Source organism: Eurosta solidaginis, chromosome 1, assembly GCF_040869045.1.
Source record: "Eurosta solidaginis isolate ZX-2024a chromosome 1, ASM4086904v1, whole genome shotgun sequence".
In the NCBI taxonomy this organism is placed as follows: domain Eukaryota; kingdom Metazoa; phylum Arthropoda; class Insecta; order Diptera; family Tephritidae; genus Eurosta; species Eurosta solidaginis.
The window spans coordinates 114,977,581-114,991,247 of NC_090319.1; the positions used below are offsets into that span (position 1 = coordinate 114,977,581).

Consider the following 13,667-nt stretch of genomic DNA (forward strand, 5'->3'; position numbering starts at 1 on the left):
ACCTGCTCTCACGTTCGATTACACGCATATGCTGATTATGTTCAATTATACTTATCGAATCATATTGGTATGGTAGACGATTTAGCTTTCATGCTTTATGAGGACTTGCGACTGATTCTTGAGTGATCCACCGTAAACCTTCTGTCCCTAAATCCAAAAAAATCTTTGTGCTTCCAATATACAAAGATAAGATCCGGCTTTCTGATATCCCTCACCTTTATATTGGTTCTGAATAGCTTCAGGTGGTCGAGAAAGTGAGAAATCTGGATTTCATTATCAATTCTGTCCTGTGAAGACCATATCAATGAAGTTGTGTGAAAAATGTACTTTACTTTGCGGTTCTTAAGAACCTCCTCGCTTTTTGTACCCTCAGACATGAAAAAGAAGGTCGTTTTGAACTTGAGTGCTCCTCTCATTACTTAATTTGAGGTAGAATACAGTAAACTGGACCTACGTTGTCTTCACAAACTCAATGTTGCTTTCAACCTTGCCACTAGGTATGTTCATGGCTTAAAGAAATTCGATTAGTTATACACGTTGAGAAACTCCATTATTGGATGTGACCTAATAACCTTCATTAATGCTCGTCATTGTTTTTATATGTTTAAATTGCTTGTTCAAAAAAACCGGAATAATTGCATGAAAAGCTTAGAACTCATTCCTCGAATTTAATATTGTCAAAGTTTAATTACTTTGGCAGTTCTAGGCTTTTTTTGTAAACGGAGTTAGACTGTGGAACTCCATTCCACTGTCTTTAAGGAATTCGCTATGGGATAAAAATTTTAAGAGCATCATATTTAATTATTTTATCGAAAATACAGCATAAGACGGTGGTTATAAATTTTCTTCAGAGGCTTTATAAGCTCTACATTTTAAGTACTTTTTAAATAAATTTTTGTAATATGACAATAGATATGCTTATTCATAACTGCGATATGTCTACTAATTTTTTTTAATTGTGGTATGCTTTCAAATCTTGTTTTTTGCCTTATACTACACTATAACTTATTATACTGTACTATATTATACTGTAACGAATTTACCTTCAAATCCTCTTATTTGCCCTTCTGCTAAGTTCGAATCACTAAACTGTTGAATAAATAACTCCAATATTGTATGATGGAAAAATGACCTTTATTAAAGTACTCCACAATAACACTTATACTTTGCAACCAAGAGCTTGCTTAATAACCAAACTGATTGATAGCTCAAATGAAACTACTATTCAAAATAATACTGCTATTGCTCGCTAGATATCGTCTTAATCGAAACTGCTTGACAACTCAAATCAAACTGAATTCCAGCGCCTCTACATCTGTCGCCTTTTATACTCTTTGACTTTAACATTCGCATCTTCTAGGCGCTTCCAGAATATACTAGTCCATTAGCTCTCAAACATCTCAGCTGTAACTACAATTGCACAATTTTATAGTTTTTCTCATTGCATACTTATAGTAATATCTCAGATATATGCATGTGTTTGTGCATTGACTCTCCGCTGCTCATATACATACATGGTACATATCCGTGCTAATATCCGTGACAATACTATACTTATTATATATTTAACTTTTCTGCTTGTATTGTGCAATAAAAGACTAAGTCTTAAGGCGCTAATGTATCTTAAATAGTTAATAAATTGAAATTGAAATTAATAAATTGAAATTAATTTCCTGATCCACAAAACATTAATCTAGACTCCCACGCGAAAAAACGCAAAATTCAAATGGATAACGTCAAAGCAAGTGGAACTACCTCCATTTTTGTATCATGATTTAAATTTTAAAACATTTATTTTATCAGAAGTAGGCGGTACCAAAATAGGTTTCATTTCAAATCACATTCGACGTACCATATGAAAACTAACACGTTCAAAATTTCGGACGAAAACTAACACTTTCGGCAGTGTCGTAACTATATCTTCTGGGGCCCGTGGCTAATTACTTTGATGGAACCCTATTAGTAAAAATCGTCAAATTGTACTCAGTTTAATTTTAATAACATAGTTTTAAGAAAAATGCGATTTTTGAGATTTCTGTTACGTATAAGTATCTATAACATCATAAAAGTTTAAAGATCGGGATTTAGAATTTTCAATAGACAGAATAGCCAAGTTACATAACCTATCTTGTCTCATAGAGGTTCTTAAGGTTTTTATCAACTTTAGTTTTAAAAATGATCGTTCAGCACCAGCTGTAATCACAGGAATTGTAAGAAATAACAGTAATGCAATGCATACTTCAGGAAAGCTGCAGGACATAAAATGATTTTTTTTATTAATAAACCAGCGAGATCTCTAATACGCGACGGTTTTTCTATTTCTTTGTCTTTCTCCGTCTTTTTTTATATATCTCAATAAATTCTACAGCCCCTTGTAATAGATCAGTGCGATAAAAAATGTTCAATTTGAACAAACCTTCCGGATCTTAAAGACGCTCATCTTCGCATTAATATGACGTTTTGCTATTCTCAGGGGTGATGGAACTTATTTGCATAGTTGAAATATTTGCCCATTCACGTTTTAGCTGCAGATGTGTTAATAAAATGTGTAACACAGCTTTGCAGCTTCACTTTTATATATTTGCCATTTTTTGGCTATATCTTTTCGAGGCTTTATACAAAACGTGTTATGCGGATAAATAGTTACTCCAGAATATATACCAAGGCATATGTATAAGCAATGTTTCTCTGGTTTGCCTCTACAGGAAGAAAAAATAGGGGCAGAAAGGCGTGAGTGCGAGGAGCTTTAACTGCAAGCCACCAGTAATAACACCCGCCAATTTTACCAAAAATTCGGCGACAGAAAAGGTATTAAGTCCGGGGTAAACTTCTGCAAAAATGAAAACGGCTACGTTTTAACCGATGTCCAGAGAGTACTTAGATTATGGAGGGAACAATTTCCTGCTTTCTTAAATGGGGACAGCGATGTACCGCAAAAGGATGATGAACCCGAATTAATGTCCCCAATCCCATTATGATGAAGTCAGAGTAGCAATAACCAGCGCGCGCTGATGGATTGCCTGCGGAGCTATTCAAATGCGGCGGCGAGGAGTGTGCGTGCTCGATGATTGGAATCTTCGTGTTCTTTTCCCAGTCCACTATCAGCTTCAACATCCCCATAAAGAGGGTAGAGAAGGGAGGAACCTTTAGAAACCCTAGGTCAACGAACTGGACTAAATTCCAGAAACATGTAGAAACAAAACTGGAACAACCCAAAGAGGTTGCTAATGTAGAGGAACTGGAGGAGTCGAATGAATTCCTAACAAGGACGCTTATGACTGCGTATAACAAAGCTTGCCCTCTAAGAAGATTCAGAGGAAAAGCAAAGCCGCTATGGTGGAGCAATGAGCTGAGTCTTCTAAGAAGACAGGTGAAAGAAATGTTTAAGCTCGCAAAGACCGCGGAAAGGGAAGCGTGTCGGGACGAGTACAGGGATCTACTGAGGATCTACAAGCATGAAATTACCAGGGCGAAGAGAAACTCATGGAAAAGTTTCTGTACGGACATAGAGTGCTCCAGCGAAACAGCACGGTTGAAAAAAAGTCCTAGCAAAGGGAAACATAGTCCAGCGACTAATAAAGAAAGAGAACGAGGAATGGTCACGTAATAGTGAGGAATGCCTTGAGGTGCTTTTCGATGCACACTTCCCATCGGGAGACGGTTTAGAGGAGCCAGCAGACATCACTCACACTTCGATCACGGAGCTAGTAGTGCCGGGCTTGGTGACCGATACCAAGATCGAGTGGGCAGTGAAGACGTTTTCTAAATTTAAATCGCCGGGCCCAGATGGTACATTCCCGGCCATGCTACAAGTCTCAAGTAGGGCGGTCGTGGAATGGCTTAAAATAATATTCGATGGGTGCATACGACTGAATCATGTACCGCACTCTTGGAGAACTCCTAGTGTAGCTTTTCTACCAAAGGCGGGGAAGATCGGTCACATGTATTCCAAAGACTATAGACCCATTAGCTTAACATTATTTCTGCTCAAAACCTTTGAGAGGCTGATAGATGTGTACATAAAGTCCAACGTGGATGAAAAGCTGCTCTCTACAACTCAGCATGCGTACACCAAAGGCAAGTCGGTAGACACCGCATTGCATAGGGTGGTAATAAGCATAGGGAAATCCCTGGAATATAAGGAGTATGCTCTAGGAGTCTTCTTGGACATTGCCGGGGCTTTCAATAATGTTGCAAAATGGGCGATTATGGATGGTCTTAATTACATTAAAGCACATCCTGCCTTAATCAGATGGATCGGCTGCATGTTAAATTGCAGAAAGATTACATCACAATGGGGATTGTACGAGGCCACGAAATCAGTGGACAGGGGCACGCCTCACGCTATCACCTCTGCTGTGAACGCTGGTCATCAACCAATTGCTCAGGCAATTCGATGACGGAAAACTTACGGCTTACGCAGATGACGTTGCAATTGTCATAAGTGGAAAGTGCCTTCCAACGATTAGTTCTTTGATGGATCGGGCGCTTAGCGATATTCATACCTGGGCATCTAATGTCGGGTTGAAAGTCAATGCGGAAAAGACGGATATGGTCTTGTTTACAAAGAGGTACAAGGTCCCAAATGGGACCAGACCTAAGTTAGGAGGGGTGACCTTACAGGAGAAACCTTGCACAAAATATTTAGGAATCATCCTAAACAGTAAGCTGTCATGGAAGCTCAACGTGGAGGAGAGGGTCAAGAAGGTCTCAGCGGCACTCTATGCATGTAAAAGAATGCTGGGGTGTACGTGGGGTCTATCGCCCTCTCTTTGTCATTGGGTTTTTACAGCGATTGTAAGCCCTATTCTATACTATGGAGTTCTTGTTTGGTGGAAAGCCACACAAAAAACAACATACCTCAAAAAATTAGAGGGGGTATGCAGACTATCGATGCTTAGCATTACGGGAGCCCTGAAAACAACCCCGACGGCTGCACTGTATGCCATTTTGCACATCCCACCTGTAGACCTGGTAACAAAGAACAAAGCGTTAACGACCGCAACCAGGCTCGGTGCTTCGGGGCAGCTTGAGCGCCGACCATATGGCCATAGTAGTATAGCGTCATCAATCACAAGACGAACAGACTACATGATTCCCTATATGCGCTTCGAGGGAGATCTTAAGGCCACAACAGAAGTGGACGGTTGGCGCAAGGGTGCGCAAATGGCGGACGAGGCGATACATGTGTACACCGATGGTTCCAAAGTAGTGAAAGTAGTAGGGTACGCGGTATACTGCGCTGATCCGGAAATAAGCAGATCCTACAGGCTGCCGGATTACTGTAGCGTTTTCCGAGCGGAAATATTAGCCGTAACCAAAGCAGTAGAAACCCTGGAAGAGAATAAATTAAGCTGCAACCATGTTAACTTTATATTGACAGTCAAGCAGCAATTAAGGCAATAATCTCGCATAGCACAGCATCTAAATGCGTGTTAGAGTGTAAGCAGGCTGTGGAGAGAATCGGGACAGGGAGAAGCATACATCTATATTGGGTCCAAGGGCATATGGGAATAGATGGGAATGAAAAAGCGGACGAACTAGCTAAAAAGGGCGCATCCCTTGAAGCTTGCTCCGTAGATGTCCCAATTAGATTGGGCGAGATTAAGCGAAGGCGAGAGGTGCACATGATCGACCAAGCGGGAAAGGCGTGGGTTCAAGCGCGGGGCTGTAAAGTGTCGAAGATTATGTGTAGGTCTTACAACCTTAGACTAACACAGTTGCTCCTATCATTAAAAAGAGGGGACTGTATACTCATGACGGGTATTCTGACTGGACACTGCCTTCTGGCGTCACATGTCTTTAAATTAGGCTTGGTCAGTGATAGCAGATATAGGAAGTGCGGGTTGGAGGAGGAAACGATCGAGCACGTTCTGTTCTCGTGTTCTGCACTTGCCTGGCTAAGACTCCAGCCATTAGGAGTTATACAGCTGTCAGACCTAGAAGCAGCAAGTCGCTTAAGTCCTAGGAAGCTTCTAGTATTTGCCAAGAGGACGGAGTTATTTTATGACATAGGTCCTGGTTTTTGATAGGTTTTTTCAGTTTGGTCGTTAAAACAAACTTCTGGTAACATTACGGACTCAATCAGTCTATGTGAGGTCCTCATGGACCGGCCAGTTCAACCTACCTACCTACCTACCTTTCCCAGTCCACAAGAAAGGGGATCCTGTAAACTGCTTCAAGTGTATTGTACGAAATATTGAAGCCCGCCGTGAATCGGCTTCAGACCTTATAAATTTATCGTCAACCCGAATTTTACAATCCCGCCTTCGACGGCACGAAAAGGAGCTGCCTGAATGCCACATGTCTGAATTTGGTTTCCCCGCAAAACTTATACGACTGTGCATGATGACGTTGAGCAGCACCATCAGCTCAACGAGAATTGGATAGGACATATCCCAGCTGTTCGAAATTAAACGGGGTTTCAGAAAAGGTCGTGCGATTTCTTTAGTTTGATGCTGGAGAAAATTATACTACCTGCAGGACTTAAGCGCTTTGGAACAACATTCTTTAAAAGCGTAAACTTCTGGCGTATGCTGAAGACATTGGTATACTCGGCCTGAGCACCAGCATTGTAACTTCTGCTTACTCCAAATTGGTTAAAGAAGAGGAAAATATGGGTTTAATGGTGAATGAGTACAAAACTAAGTACCTGCTGTCATCGCAAAAAGAGTCAGCGCATTTGCGCCTTGAATAGTAAAAGACTTCGTTTATCTGGGAACCAGCATTAACAAAAACAACAACATCAACCCTAAAATCCAGCGAAGAACCACTCTTGCCAATAATTGCTACTTTGGACTGAGTCGACAATTGAAAAGTATATTCCTCTCTCGGAAAACGAAAATCATGCTCTATAAGTCCCTTGTCATATCCGTCTTGTTACATGGTGAAGAACCATAAATTAAGACAACATTAGATGAAGCGGCTATGGGAGTGTTGGAGAGAAAATTTCTTCGAAAGGTTTACGGACTTTTACACTTTGACGACGAAAGTATTTTTATCGGAACCCGCCTATGGAAGCAGAGAAGGAGGGCGGCCCCCACTCTGCTGGAAATTTTAAAGTAAAAATGCCATCTAAAAGTACTGATGTTTCTTAGAAAATCAACATTCTTCTAAATCAAGTTAAGTATTTCTAAGTGTTGGGTAATCAGTTAGATGCAATGCTGATTAAACTGAAGTTTAAGTGATAATTCCCAGGTCAAGCCAAGTGTATGCTAAATATGAGTAACGGGCGCTTTACTAAGATTTACCCTTGAGTAAACTATTCAATTGACAGTATCAACATGACATTTACTTCAAAATAAAATTTTTTGGGAATTACTTCACATGGTTTTGTTCAAATAATTTAAGAAAAACAAGTTATTTGTACTTTAAAGGTCCATTGTACAATTGACCGTATATTTAAAATGACTGGAGCAAAACAAGCTACTCCCCTTCATTCGCAGAGCCTTAACTACTGTAAAATCCATAATATAAAAATGAGTCGCTGAATGTGTTGCTAAGAGAGCGGTTGGGCCGATCCGTAGAGATCGGAGAGAAAAGTGGAGCAGAGGCCGATCTATTCTGTGATTTGCTTGAATTTGATATAGGGGTACTTCCCTGAATAGCTCTTTATTTCAGAAACTTTTCTTTTCGAAAAGTGGACCAAAGATGGACCGACATCAAAAGATCTTATTTATATTGCGATTCGCTTGAAATTCGATACTGACAAAAATAATAATTGAGACATTTTTAATTCCTGGTCGAGCTATTCTAAATAAAATTGTGTATGGTGCGATTGGCTTGAAATTTCGTGTAGGAACATTTCTATATAACTTTTCATTCCCGAAAGTTTACCATGTACCGACCTTTTCTAAATAAAACAGTTTAGAGTCATTATTTTAAAAAAATTTCTTTCCGCGAATGGGACCAGGGACCGAATTATTCCAAAAAATCTTATTTATGGTGAGATTATTTTAAAATTCGGTACAGTGGTACCTGCTTGACAAAGATAATAATAATTATTCATTGCGTGAAGTGGACCAATTTGTTTGAAATGTATTGTTTACGCAGCCTTGCGAAAAAGGAATATAAAAGATAGGAGTGGGAAAAGAGGGAAGAAAGAGAAGGCGGGCTTAAAGAGAAGGAGGAACGTGTGAGTAGAAAAGGGAGATACAAATGAAGAAAGTGCGAAATGGAAGATGGGAAGGAGAGGAAGCATGTGCAAGGAAAGAAGTGAAGAAAAATAAAGGAGGATTGAGGGAGGGGAAAGAAAGTGGGAGTAGAAGAGGAAAAAATCAAGAATGTCAATTGGAGAAGATACGAAGGAAGGCAGGGATCAACCATGGAGGGAATGGGGGAGGGCAAGAAGTAACATTTTTTATACAGAAGCTACATTATAACAAATTCCCTTGTTTACTGGTAGATTAATAACATCGCAGGGAGAAATGATTTTGGACAGGAGAATTTTTCTATTATCTATCTTTATCTTAATTATAAAAATGAAAGCGATTTTAAAAATTGTGTAAGCTTCGTATAGTTCCGTAAAGATTAACACAAGAAACATATTGAAATCGAATGGACAAGAATTATAAGAAAAGCGGAAGATAGAGTAGAAGAGAATGGGATAGGTAGTGGAGGCGGGAAGCGAGGCCAAATTTTAAATGTAGGTAAACTAATTTTCGGCGAAAGCAAAGTCTGCAGAGTACTCTAGTTTATAATAATTTGGAATTACACATCGATATTACGAGCTTTTTACATAACAGTAATACTGAATGTTAAGCCTATACACTTGCTATTAGAATAAGATATTCTCAGCTGATTTCACCAAATTGCTTGAGTAAAGATGAAATATTACATGCAACCCCTGATGCTGGAATATCCAACTACTTTATAGCGAATATTTATATTTTTATTACTTCTTAACCCGAAGAAATATTTTAAGGCATTTAGAACATGTGAGGAGAAATTTTCTCCCCACTCAAAATTTACCGAACCATAGCCGTGATGGTAGGCAAATTTCGCCTTTAGCTTATACACAAACAAACACCTCGTGCTTAATGCATATTGCATGCGCTACTTATACAAAAGTTTATTTATTTAACTGTTTTGCTTTTACTTTTGTTGTCAGAAAAGGTAAATAATACCATACCAAAATTTAATTAAGACCGAAAGTCTTATCTAATTTTCAGGTTGTCTAAAATTTATGTCACCGCAATCTCAACTAACCAAACAATGGTTGGAAAAATAGGTCATGGTTAAAGGTGGACAAGTTGAAAATTTACTTTTGTTAAACCCCAGGCTAAAAGCAACATATATTATAAATATATATACATGTATCAAGTTTACTTAGAAGTCGAACAGGATAGCTCTCATATAGCAAATGAAATTGAGAAGCCTCTGTTTTACTCAGTTCTATCAGAAACGGTATAATATAGAGGCATTGCATGGACGAAAAATCGTGTGAGGCAAGCTTCACAAAATTCTAGTAGGTCACATTCACCACTTACCACAGCAGAATTTGTTAAACTACCACTGTCTGTATTTGTTATTTAATAATTATTTCTACACTTTTTATTCAGCTAATGTGTTCAGAATTTTAACTTTTACTCACTAAAACTCCAATCAGTGTATTTCTGTGCTTAAATTATGTTAAAAATTGTGTTAAAGTTTTTGGTGTGGTGAAAGCGACCTACTAGAATTTTGTTACGCTCCGCTGCTTTCCACCGAAGTTCGCGCATGCAACATCTTTATATTCAAAAATTTTTGGTTCTATTATGTTTTGCCTTTTATATCTACATATGTATGCAATAATGCAAATCACAACTTGGCAATTTCATAGGAAAACAACACAAACAAATCAAAAATGCAAACTTGTTCAGTCAACTTTACTTTACTCAACAGATTCCCAAGAGTCACCAGATAGCTACACTTTAAACTCGCAATTTTTTGCAAATTATGCAGTTTTTTTTTTAAAGAAAATAATATTTCTATCAAACAGGGTAACTATTTTATTTTAGTTATCCAAGCAAAAAAAGCGATCGCGACAAGAGGAGTATGTGAACGCTATCGTGAGTTGAAAAAGGAAGCGAGACGCCTTTTCAGGAAGAAAAAGGCAGAAGCAGAAAGGCGTGAGTGCGAGGAGCTTGAGCTGCTAGCCACCAGGAATACGGCGACAGACGAAAGGTTTTAAGACCGGGGCAAACTCCTGAAGGGACGAAAACGGCGACCTTGTAACTGATGTCCAGAGAGTGCTTAGATTATGCAGGGAACAAGGCCGTGGGTGCTGATGGATTGCCTGCGGAGCTATTCAAGTACGGCGGCGAGGAGTTGGTAAGGCGCATGCAGCAGTTTCTTATCAAAAGATGGGCGGAAGAGTGCATGCCCGACGGTTGGAATCTAAGTGTTCTTTGCCCAGTCCACAAGAAGGGGATACTGAAAAATGCACCAACTATCGTGGAATCAGCCTTCTTAATATCGCATATAAGGTCCCTTCAAGTGTTTTGTGCGAAAGATTGAAGCCCACCGTGAACCGGCTGATTGGACCTTATCAATGCAGCTTCAGACCTGGTAAATCTACCTTCGACCACATTTTCACAATGCGCCAAATCTTGGAAAAACCCGTGAAAAAATAATCGACACACATCACCTTCGTCGACTTTAAAGCCGCCTTCGACAGCACGAAAAGGAGCTGCCTATATGCCGCTATGTCTGAATTTGGTTTCCCCGCAAAACTTATACGGCTGTGCAAAATGACGTTGAGCAACACCATCAGCTCAGTCAGAATTAGGAAGGACCTCTCCGAGCCGTTCGAAACTAGACGAGGTTTCAGACAGGGTGACGATTTCTTTAATTTGATCCTGGAGAAAATTATACTAGCTGCAGAACTTAACCGCGCTGGAAAAATACACACCTATCCCCCGATTTACACGGAAGATCGCTCTATTAGTTCTGCTTACTCCAAACTGGAAAAAGAAGCGGTAAAGATGGGTTTGATGGTGAATGAGGACAAAACGGAGTACCTGCTGTCATCCAGCAAAGAATCAGCGCATACGCGCTTTGGCAAACACGCTACTGTCGGCAGCCATAATTTCGAAATAGTAAAAGACTTCGTTTATTTGGGAACCAGAATCAACAATAGCAACAACATCAGCACTGAAATACAGCGAAGAATCAATCTTGCCAATAAATGCTACTTTGGGCTAGGTAGGCAATTGAAAAGTAAAGTCCTCTCTCGGCGAACGAAAATCATACTATAAAAGTCACTTATCGTACCCGTCCTGCTATATGGGGCAGAAGCATGGACCATGACAACATCAGATGAAGCGGCTTTGGGAGTGTTCGAGAGAAAAGTTCTTCTGTACGAGCTATACGCAGACAACAACATAGTCCAGCGAATTAAAACGCAGCGGCTGCGCTGGCTAGGCCATGTTATGCGAATGAAAGATGATGCTCCGGCCAAGAAAGTGTTTCTATCGGAACCCGCCTATGGAAGCAGGGGTAGAGGGCGGCCCCACTTCTTTGGAAGAACCATGTGGAAAACGATTTAAACTCCCTTGGTGTGACCAATTGGCGCCGGTTGGCGGAGCGAAGGAGCGACTGGTGTGCCTTGTTGGACGGCCATAACCGCTTAGAGGGTTAAGCACCAATTAAGTAAGTAAATATAGCTTAGTATCTTAAAGCCGTCTCCAGTTATATCTATAGTATAAACAAATTTTGTGAAGAAATCTTTAGCGTTGGAAAATATTAAAACACAACCCCAATTTTAGCTTTGATCAGCTTTCTATTGACTAGGGAAATGAAAACATCAACTTACAAACTATCTTGCATGATGGATGGCACCTGGTGCACGAAAAAAAGGTATTTAATTAGCGAGACATGCGCATATTGCTTTATACAATTGTTTTGTTATTGATGTTCGAGAAAAATTGCAAAGTTTACAAACGGCGATGGTTATTAGGACATGTTTCTGAATTTCACTTCTTCATCAGCTAGCTTCTCGGGAGCAGAGTATTGAACTCGAATCTCCAACATTCATACTAGTGTAAAGGCAAATGCCTTTAACCACTCGACCATATGAATACCCCGCTGCTCGCTTTGCAATTGCTCTCTAAGTACTGCCCTTTGTTTCATTGTTACTAAGCTCTTAAGTGCGCCTAAAACATTTCACACAATCAGGACTAAATAGCATACAGAATAAGTGTGTACCTAAATGGTGAATGAAATGAACAGGAAAAAAAAAGGCAACACTTAGAGACCAATTCAAAGCGAGCAGCGGGGCATTCATATTGCTGAGTGGGTAAACGCATTTGCCTTTACACTAGTATGAATGTTGGAGGTTCGAGTTCAATACTCAGCTCCCGAGAAGATAGCTGATGAAGACGTGAAATTCAGAAAAATGTTCTAATAACCATCGCCGCTTGTAAACTTTGCAAATTTTTCTCTAATATCAATGAAAAATATTTCTTGATATTGGGTTTCACTAAAGAATATAGCAGCCACTTTAAAAAAAAATTATAATCCTCCTTGATTGATCTTTCTACAAAGCGCGCTGTACCAAGTCTATATCTCGAGTTACATCAATTGAGGCCAAATGTTTTTTGACCTTCGCGTGCATTAATTGCAGGCTTAGCATTTTTAAACTGTTTAAATATTTGTATAGTTGGATCCGCTGTTCTTTCCATCTTCTTCCCGAAAACTTTTTTCAAAATAAATTCGTAAATGCGATGCCGACAAGTTAATTACAAGAGATCTCTCTCAAGAATGTTTTCAATGAAAACACACGAACCTGTAAAACAACCAAACCATTGGATGCAGTTGTATAAAACACTAATGCCTTAACGAATGCCCGATTGGGCAAGAGTTCATACTGTCGCATATTCTTTTCCACTCGGCGAGTGTAATGCAGAAGTTGATCAATACCGTAATTTGAAGGAATCACTTTCTCGTCAGTGCTGGGAGTAATTTCCCATCCCAAAGTGTTGGCCGAGCGACAATGAAGTTTTTCATATAGATGCGTTCAACGCAATCTTATGAAAGCCAATATGTTGCGTTTGTAAATATTAAGGAATGTCGAATTCTTGTCCTTATGCTTTTCCTGCAAAAAAAGTTGGAAGTTGATACTTTTTTATGCATTGCATAAGATTGCGTTAAACGCATCTATATGAAAAACTTCTTACGAGTATGTGACGGGACTTTAAAGTAGCAGCGTTTAATTTCTTATGCTTGAATATGCTTTTAATTCTACTATACCTACTTATGTTTCTTTATTTTTTTTTTTTTTTGGGAAACTGCGATTTATAAGTCAATTTAATTTGTACTGATAATGCATATGGTGGCTCAGTTGGCCTTCCTAATCTTTTTATACCCAGCGTTTACTTGTACACAATGTTAACACAACTTCAATTGGATAACAGTAATACGTAATTGCATAAGGGAATCGAGGTCGATATAGACTTCCTTACATCAAAGTTATCAGGATCGAAAAAGGTTTTTATTGAGCCATGTCCGTTCGCCCGTTAACACAATACCTGGAGCAAAAATTTAGACATATTTACGAAAATTGGTATACTGACTTACCTGGATCCAAAACATATTGGTATTGTTAATGGGCGATATTGAATGCCTACTTTTTCGAATAATAAAAATTTCGAAAAATGTAAAAAATTCGATAAATCATTAGCCAAAAC

General features: G+C 39.2%; 1 protein-coding gene across 4 annotated transcripts in view; it reads left to right on the forward strand.

Moving 5' to 3' along the window:
• dpr11 (defective proboscis extension response 11) overlaps window positions 1-13,667 on the forward strand; it is an 836,108-nt gene that overhangs the window by 625,341 nt on the left and 197,100 nt on the right. The window lies entirely within an intron of this gene.